At 44.9% G+C, this 6,376-nt stretch overlaps 1 long non-coding RNA gene across 2 annotated transcripts; it reads left to right on the plus strand.

The window, feature by feature from the left end:
- The first annotated feature begins 1,294 nt into the window (after positions 1–1,294).
- On the plus strand, positions 1,295–2,363 carry LOC117131096. Of its 2 annotated transcripts, none has more exons than XR_004454307.1 (2): positions 1,295–1,502; positions 2,112–2,363. It is a non-coding gene; the product is annotated as an uncharacterized LOC117131096 (long non-coding RNA). The 2 variants fall into 2 exon arrangements; XR_004454306.1 differs by lacking the exon at positions 1,295–1,502 and adding an exon at positions 1,602–1,655.
- Positions 2,364–6,376: the final 4,013 nt, after the last annotated feature.

A 6,376-nucleotide genomic window follows, 5' to 3' on the forward strand; every position in this document is an offset into this window, starting at 1 on the left:
GTGTGTCCGCCCTATGGCCAAAGGACCACGCCTTAACCTACACAAGTCATGAACCATTGTGAATGTTCAGGGAAGGGTTGTAACCGTTCAGAACAGAAACAGAACCGCCCCTATCCAATCGGATCACCTGAGGCCGGTTTAGACCATGCGCGCGCCTAACTCGACGGTTATGGACCGCGACCGCATTACTCAATCAGAACCACAGTAATAACCAATCCCAACACATCAACAGTCCACGCCAATGTACAGAAGGAGTAGAAGAAGAACTAGATGAAAAGAATAAGAAGAATGGGACACAATCCAAACGCCCATGGCTAGACCGGTTCGGACTGTCCTTTGGTCTTAGCCAATGAGTCGGTGTTACCCCACTGCCCTGTTGGATTGAACCACGGCTTTGGAGTCCTTCTCCAGACCTTTCTATATGCCTTGGGTATTCATAACCACACGGCCTCCTCTCTCCTAAACCGTTCTCCTTGCCGGAGATACTAAACCACCACGACCGGCCCTTTTCTGGCCGATCTCTTGGCCGGGACTCTCTCTCTCTCTCTCTCCGTTTTTCTATGAGCATTTTACTCTGGAATTGGATAATGAAATCAACAGGAGAGCCCCCATATTTATAGAAAACGAGGGGGTAAGTCTTGCCCCACGAACAGGCACGACTTGCTAGCGAATGGGCACCATCGGCCAAGGGTTGTCCCCTTTCGGCCACTTGCATCCCTTCCCCCTTTCTGATTGGATTTGGGGTCGGTAACAAGCCCAACCCACGCCCCAGGCCTCCTGTACTTAGCCCACGGCCTTGTCCATAGACCCAACAGCCCATGGCCTCATGGCCGGACCACAGCCCGCCACTGACCCGGACCCGGACCATCGGCCTAAAACCAAACGAACAGTCCGTCTAGCTGAGATGAGCTGACTCCCAGCTGCCTCAGCTGAGTAAGCTAGTAGTCCAGCTAGTGGAGCTGACTTAGTAGTGGCTGAGCTGGAGTGAACTAAACCTAGCTTCATTGAGCTGGCCGAGCTACTCTCTACTTCCTCCAGTTACCATCTTACTCGTCCTAGCTGTGTCTTAGAGCAACATTAACGGGGTATGATAGAGGAAGTCGTTAGGCTTTATATGATTTTATTTAAATAAAAATTGTATAATTTCGCTGGGACGGACGCGGTTTGTCGTTGGCTAACATTTTTTTTTTGTCCTTAGGTGATACGTGTCGGCAATGGAATGGTGGAAGCGTTTTGGTTTGAGAAATGATTCACGTGTTGCCCTTTGGGCCTTGTCTCTTTGAAAGAGAGAGAGGAGTTGAAGATCGATGGCGGAAGGCACGATGATCCCCAGCAACTGAAGAAGGGAAGCCATAGCTTCAGGCAGAGGCTACTTCTCTGAACCCTTTCTTCGACGCCTATCATCAGGCAGAGGCTGAATCCTAGACTCCAACATCACGAGATGTCTCTCCTCCGCCTCTTCGACTGTCTCCGATGACTGCATCACACTTGCCCTCATCCAGGTTAAAACTTTTGATCCTTGCTCCTCACTTTTCTTATAGTTTATCGATCTGGGCTTGCTACATTACTTACGATTTCTGGGTTTCACTAATGCAACTCAAATTAAATTGACTGATGTTACTGATCCCATGGTCAATGAGAAGGTTGCTGATCGGGTGAGCATTGAACTTGAACTCATTTGCATTTTTTTGGTTTTGTAAAGATGTGGTCAGACTTTGTAATTGGGGTTTCTCTGTGTTGTGGGATTTATCAGGTAGGAGAGGATTTAGAAGAGTTACCCATAAAGTTTACTTTGATATTCAGATCAATGGTTGACCTGAATGAGTTACCCACAAAGTTTACTTGTCCCCTCTTCTTCATTGGGCTTGTAAGCTCTGTGTTTTTCCCAATTTGGTTTTAGCTTAATCAGTTCATATTTATTTTGCTATGTTACTGGGTGAAATGGTAGGAGAATGAGCTCCCGAGAGAATCCGACAGACACTTGACAACTAGTTCCTGTTCTTTTTTTCTTGCTTATAACGTTTCTCTTGCCAAACCACAATTTGTTTTCTTCTTATATATGTGCAAGTTGTAATACTTTCTTCTGGGTTCTTGTTGCTTGCTTCTTGCAGGCGTAGAGGGAAAGATTGTGGTTGAGCTGATTTTGCTGGGCAAATCTGGATGCAGGGGCAAACATTATCTGATTTTTTCTTAATTGTTCTGTTCTTTTTTTTTGGTTTCGGGTATGTGGATTTGATTTTGTGATCGTTGTTCTGATTGTGCAAGGAGGAGTCTCTTGCACATAGAACATAGAAACTACCTTTTTATATAGTTTGTAATCAAAGATTTACTCTACTTATTTGTGCTTCACGTTTCATTGTTGAGATTATCTTGTTCCCTGTCAAAACATGTTTAGCATAACAAGTTCACCTTCTCTCGTTCTCTCCAAACAAAAGAAACAAACACATTTTGATCAAACGTTTGTCTCATATTCTATCCATCCCACCAAACAAAAGAAGCAAACACATTTTGATCAAACGTTTGTCTCAAATAAATATTATAAAATATGCTAAGGACTTTTTTTGTCCTACCAATAATCAACAAAATTAAAAAAGTCCTTATGCATTTGTCCCTAACTAAAAATAATACTAATTTATTCTAAGGACAAAATTTTGTAGAACCAATAATGTTGCCCTTAGCTCTTATAAAGTTAAGTCTAAGTTTCCTTATGTCCTTAACCTTCTTTCTTGACCATGGAACGCTTGCCTTGATGTCCTAAGACTGGCTGGTACGTTTCCTCGAACCATGGCTGTCCCGACAATCCTTTCCAGGATTGGGGGCGTGACAAGTCTCCCCCACTTGTAATGGATTCGTCCTCGAATCCGGTGATGATTATACCTTGTCCCAAGACAAAATATTCCAACCGAACTTATTCTAGTCTTGATCAGAGAGTAGAACAAGCTTGATTCAAAACCACCAAATGACCACTTTGATGTACCAATCAAGTCCTCACGAACTTGTTCCAATCTTTAGGCTGCTCGTCCTACAACAAGTCCTAACAGATTGTTATGGTTCTTTTGTACTTCATGGACAATAAGGTTCATGACCTCAGCCACAAGTAGTGGATCATCCCCTTAACCGGCCACAACCTTTTCAGGCTTGGCCACATTGCGATCTTAGTCCCTCCAGACTAAAAACGCCTCAGACTTGACTTTTGTCCTTCACTGGACTTTGTCATAATTCGATCCTGGTCCATTTACGGACGTGATCGTATTCCGGTCCTGGTCCACTCAGGGACTTGACCGTTTCACCCCGACCATAGGTCATCCTCCGAATAGGTCGTGGCCTGATCTTCATCCATTACTGGACTTGATCATTCTCAACCGTAGGTCAAACTCCGACTTGGTTGTAATGCGACCATGGTCCCCTCTTGGACATGGTCAACTTCGGCTCTGCCATCTCGGCCGGAGCCAAAGAAACAGACGCTAGGACAGCGGAACTGTCCCTGGTTCCAGTTCAATCATAAATGGATCGGACCTATCAGGGGGGACACCCTGTAGCGAACAGAACACATCTTGGAACTCGGACACCAACGAATCCTCAGAAAGGTCTTTCAGACAGACAGAACTGCCAGGCTCTGTACTTGTAATTGTAGCCAAAAAGGACTGACAACCCTGTTCCAACATCCGAATCGCTCGAACTGCTGAAACCACTACTTTCTCTTGAGCCGGACACAGACATTGGTACTGGATCGGATGAAGCCCAGTCTCCAATTGCACACGACCTCTATGGCAATCGAGAGTGGCCCGATACTTTCCCAACCAGCCCATACCTAGGATCATCTCGTGATTCTTTAGGTGGACACATACCAGATTCACAGGGAAGACCTTTCCCTGGATCTGCACTGGGATATTCGACATGAGACCTAGTGAGTTCCTGGCTTGCCCACCGACTGCCCTCACTATCCCAAAATTATCACCAGCGTACAGACAGAACAGACCCTTTCCGACCAGTCCCTGACTCACAAAACCTATGCGTAGCCCCTGCGTCGGAAAGTACGTGGGTTTTTACACCACCAATCATGAGGGCTCCTATCAGAGACCCCCATCAGAATCCCCTAGACCATTCTAGGTTCCAGACCAAGCATTACTACTTGAATGTAATAAGATAAATTTAGAGATTGCCAGAGATCGAATCAAAAGATCCGGAAGTTCCGTCATCTCGTGACAGTTCATACACCCTTGGTGTTGTGGTTGGTTTGCCTTGGGATGCCTTGCATGTGTCTCCACGGCCCTTCCCCTGACTTCCTTGCAGCTTGGGACACTCCGATTGGAAATGTCCTTGCTGGCCACAATGGAAACAAGTCATCTGGCCGCTTCTACCAGACTGGTTCAGTCGAGGACAGTTTTGAACCACATGGTCCATGCTGTCACAACAAACACAAGCCCCCTTGGCCTTCCAGCACTCACCGTTATGGTTCCGTCCACATTTGGAACACGCAGGTTGGCAACCAGAGGTCTCACCTCTGTACACCTGGTCCCATTTTCTCTCTTTATCATTAGTCTTGCCCGATGGGCCAGACTGTGGCTTAGCCTTAAGCTTAGCTTCTTCAGCCAAGTTAGACTCCAACAAAGCCACCCGTTCCACTTCCAGTGGGTACCTAGATGAGTAGGATTTCGGTTTAATCACATATTTGTAAAACATCCCATACCATTCTCCAAAGCGTCTTACTATTGCGAATGCTGACACCATTCACAACAGCAATTATAATATACCTCAATCCCCATCATACTAAGATACTTTAACATCATGTTCTTCCAATGATTGGAACGAACACCCTGAGTTTCCTCAATTGTTTCTTTGGACGGATTCAGATTGGAATTGATTCATTCCATCTGACTCGATCAATGGAAACCTATCTTGACTTATACCGAGTCCTAACTGATCCATCTGATCAGAAGTCCACTCGTGTACTGGTCATATAGTGTCTCCCTTGAGTCAGATTTTAATATTGCATATGCTTTACTTATTATGAACGGCCATCAAGGGATAACACTTAACTTCAGTAGAATGCTGCACGTTTATTTCAACCTAAGCCACTCTCTGGTCCATGTTACTTCCCTTGTTTAGGTCATCTATAAACAAGTCTTGCATTGCTTCCATCCCTTCCAACCCGTCTATTACTTCTACATACTAGATCGACCAACCTTTCGGTTTTTAGGTTCTTGCCCTTGGAGAATGTATCTTGGCTAAGCCGGTTCATCTTAGAATTCCCACATTCACAAACATGATACCCTAGCTTACCTCAACTCTTTCTTGGCTCACCCCAACTAAGGTTTCATAGTCCTCATAGTTTTTGGAAATAATTTCGGTTTGGAACTCAATATCTTAGAGCGTTGTCCTAAACAGGATCAAGCATGCTCTGATACCAACTTGTAAGACCCGATCCCGGCCGCCTAGGCCGCGGTCGATGCCTCACGTCGCTCGGTCCACTTCCTGGCCGAAGCTCTTAATTTTTGCCCTTTATTTATAATATCGCCTAAAGGCGAGGGCTAACTTAGATCTTAACTATAGACTTCCCTAGTCATTAATAGCCTAGATCCTTTCAACAGATACGCAGCGGATTATTCTCTAATTAACCATTGGTCTAAAACCAATCTAACACTTGTCTGGTCGAAGCACGTTAGCCTTGGTCAGTTTACTCAACTACCAATTAGCTTAAAGGTCAATCCTAAACCCATACCAAGCCATACGATTCTGAGGTTCCATTCCCCTAAACCATTCTATTTAGATCTACATAAGTAAATGCTAGATCATACCTTTGCCACATCTATGGAGCTTATTAGCTCATCGGTCCTCCATTGACTCGAATCGCTCTTGCTTAACAGCTGGACCATGATCACCCTATGATCTTACTTAAGGTCCTTATCTTGACTCCTGCATCAAACAGCTCCCCTAGGTACTTAGTCATTCAACCAACCATGCCCACTGACATAAGTAACCTCTGAGAAGTCTTCGAAAGGATAAGGATATGTATTTGGCCTATCTCGGCTCAAGCACAATCCGAAATCCTTTTGCCTTATAGGCAATAGTACCAAGTCCATCTTGTGGACTGACAAAGCTCATGAGATCCTAAGTCAATCAACCAACCATCCTCACATGGCTTGGAACTGATGAGTCATCATCTTGCCTGACCGGCCTTGGGAGTTAACCTAGACAACAGATATGAATTGTTCATACCAACCGATGCATTCATTAATCAGGTTAGTACTGACACCTTAGACTATCATCCAGAGGTCAGGCCGTCCATACTCAGCCATAATCAGATCTTACACGGCCTTCCTTGAACAATCACACTTAGGCTCAGTATCTATGGTCTACGACACATAATACTAGC

The sequence above is a fragment of the Brassica rapa genome, unplaced genomic scaffold (assembly GCF_000309985.2).
Source record: "Brassica rapa cultivar Chiifu-401-42 unplaced genomic scaffold, CAAS_Brap_v3.01 Scaffold0838, whole genome shotgun sequence".
NCBI classification, from domain to species: Eukaryota; Viridiplantae; Streptophyta; class Magnoliopsida; order Brassicales; family Brassicaceae; genus Brassica; species Brassica rapa.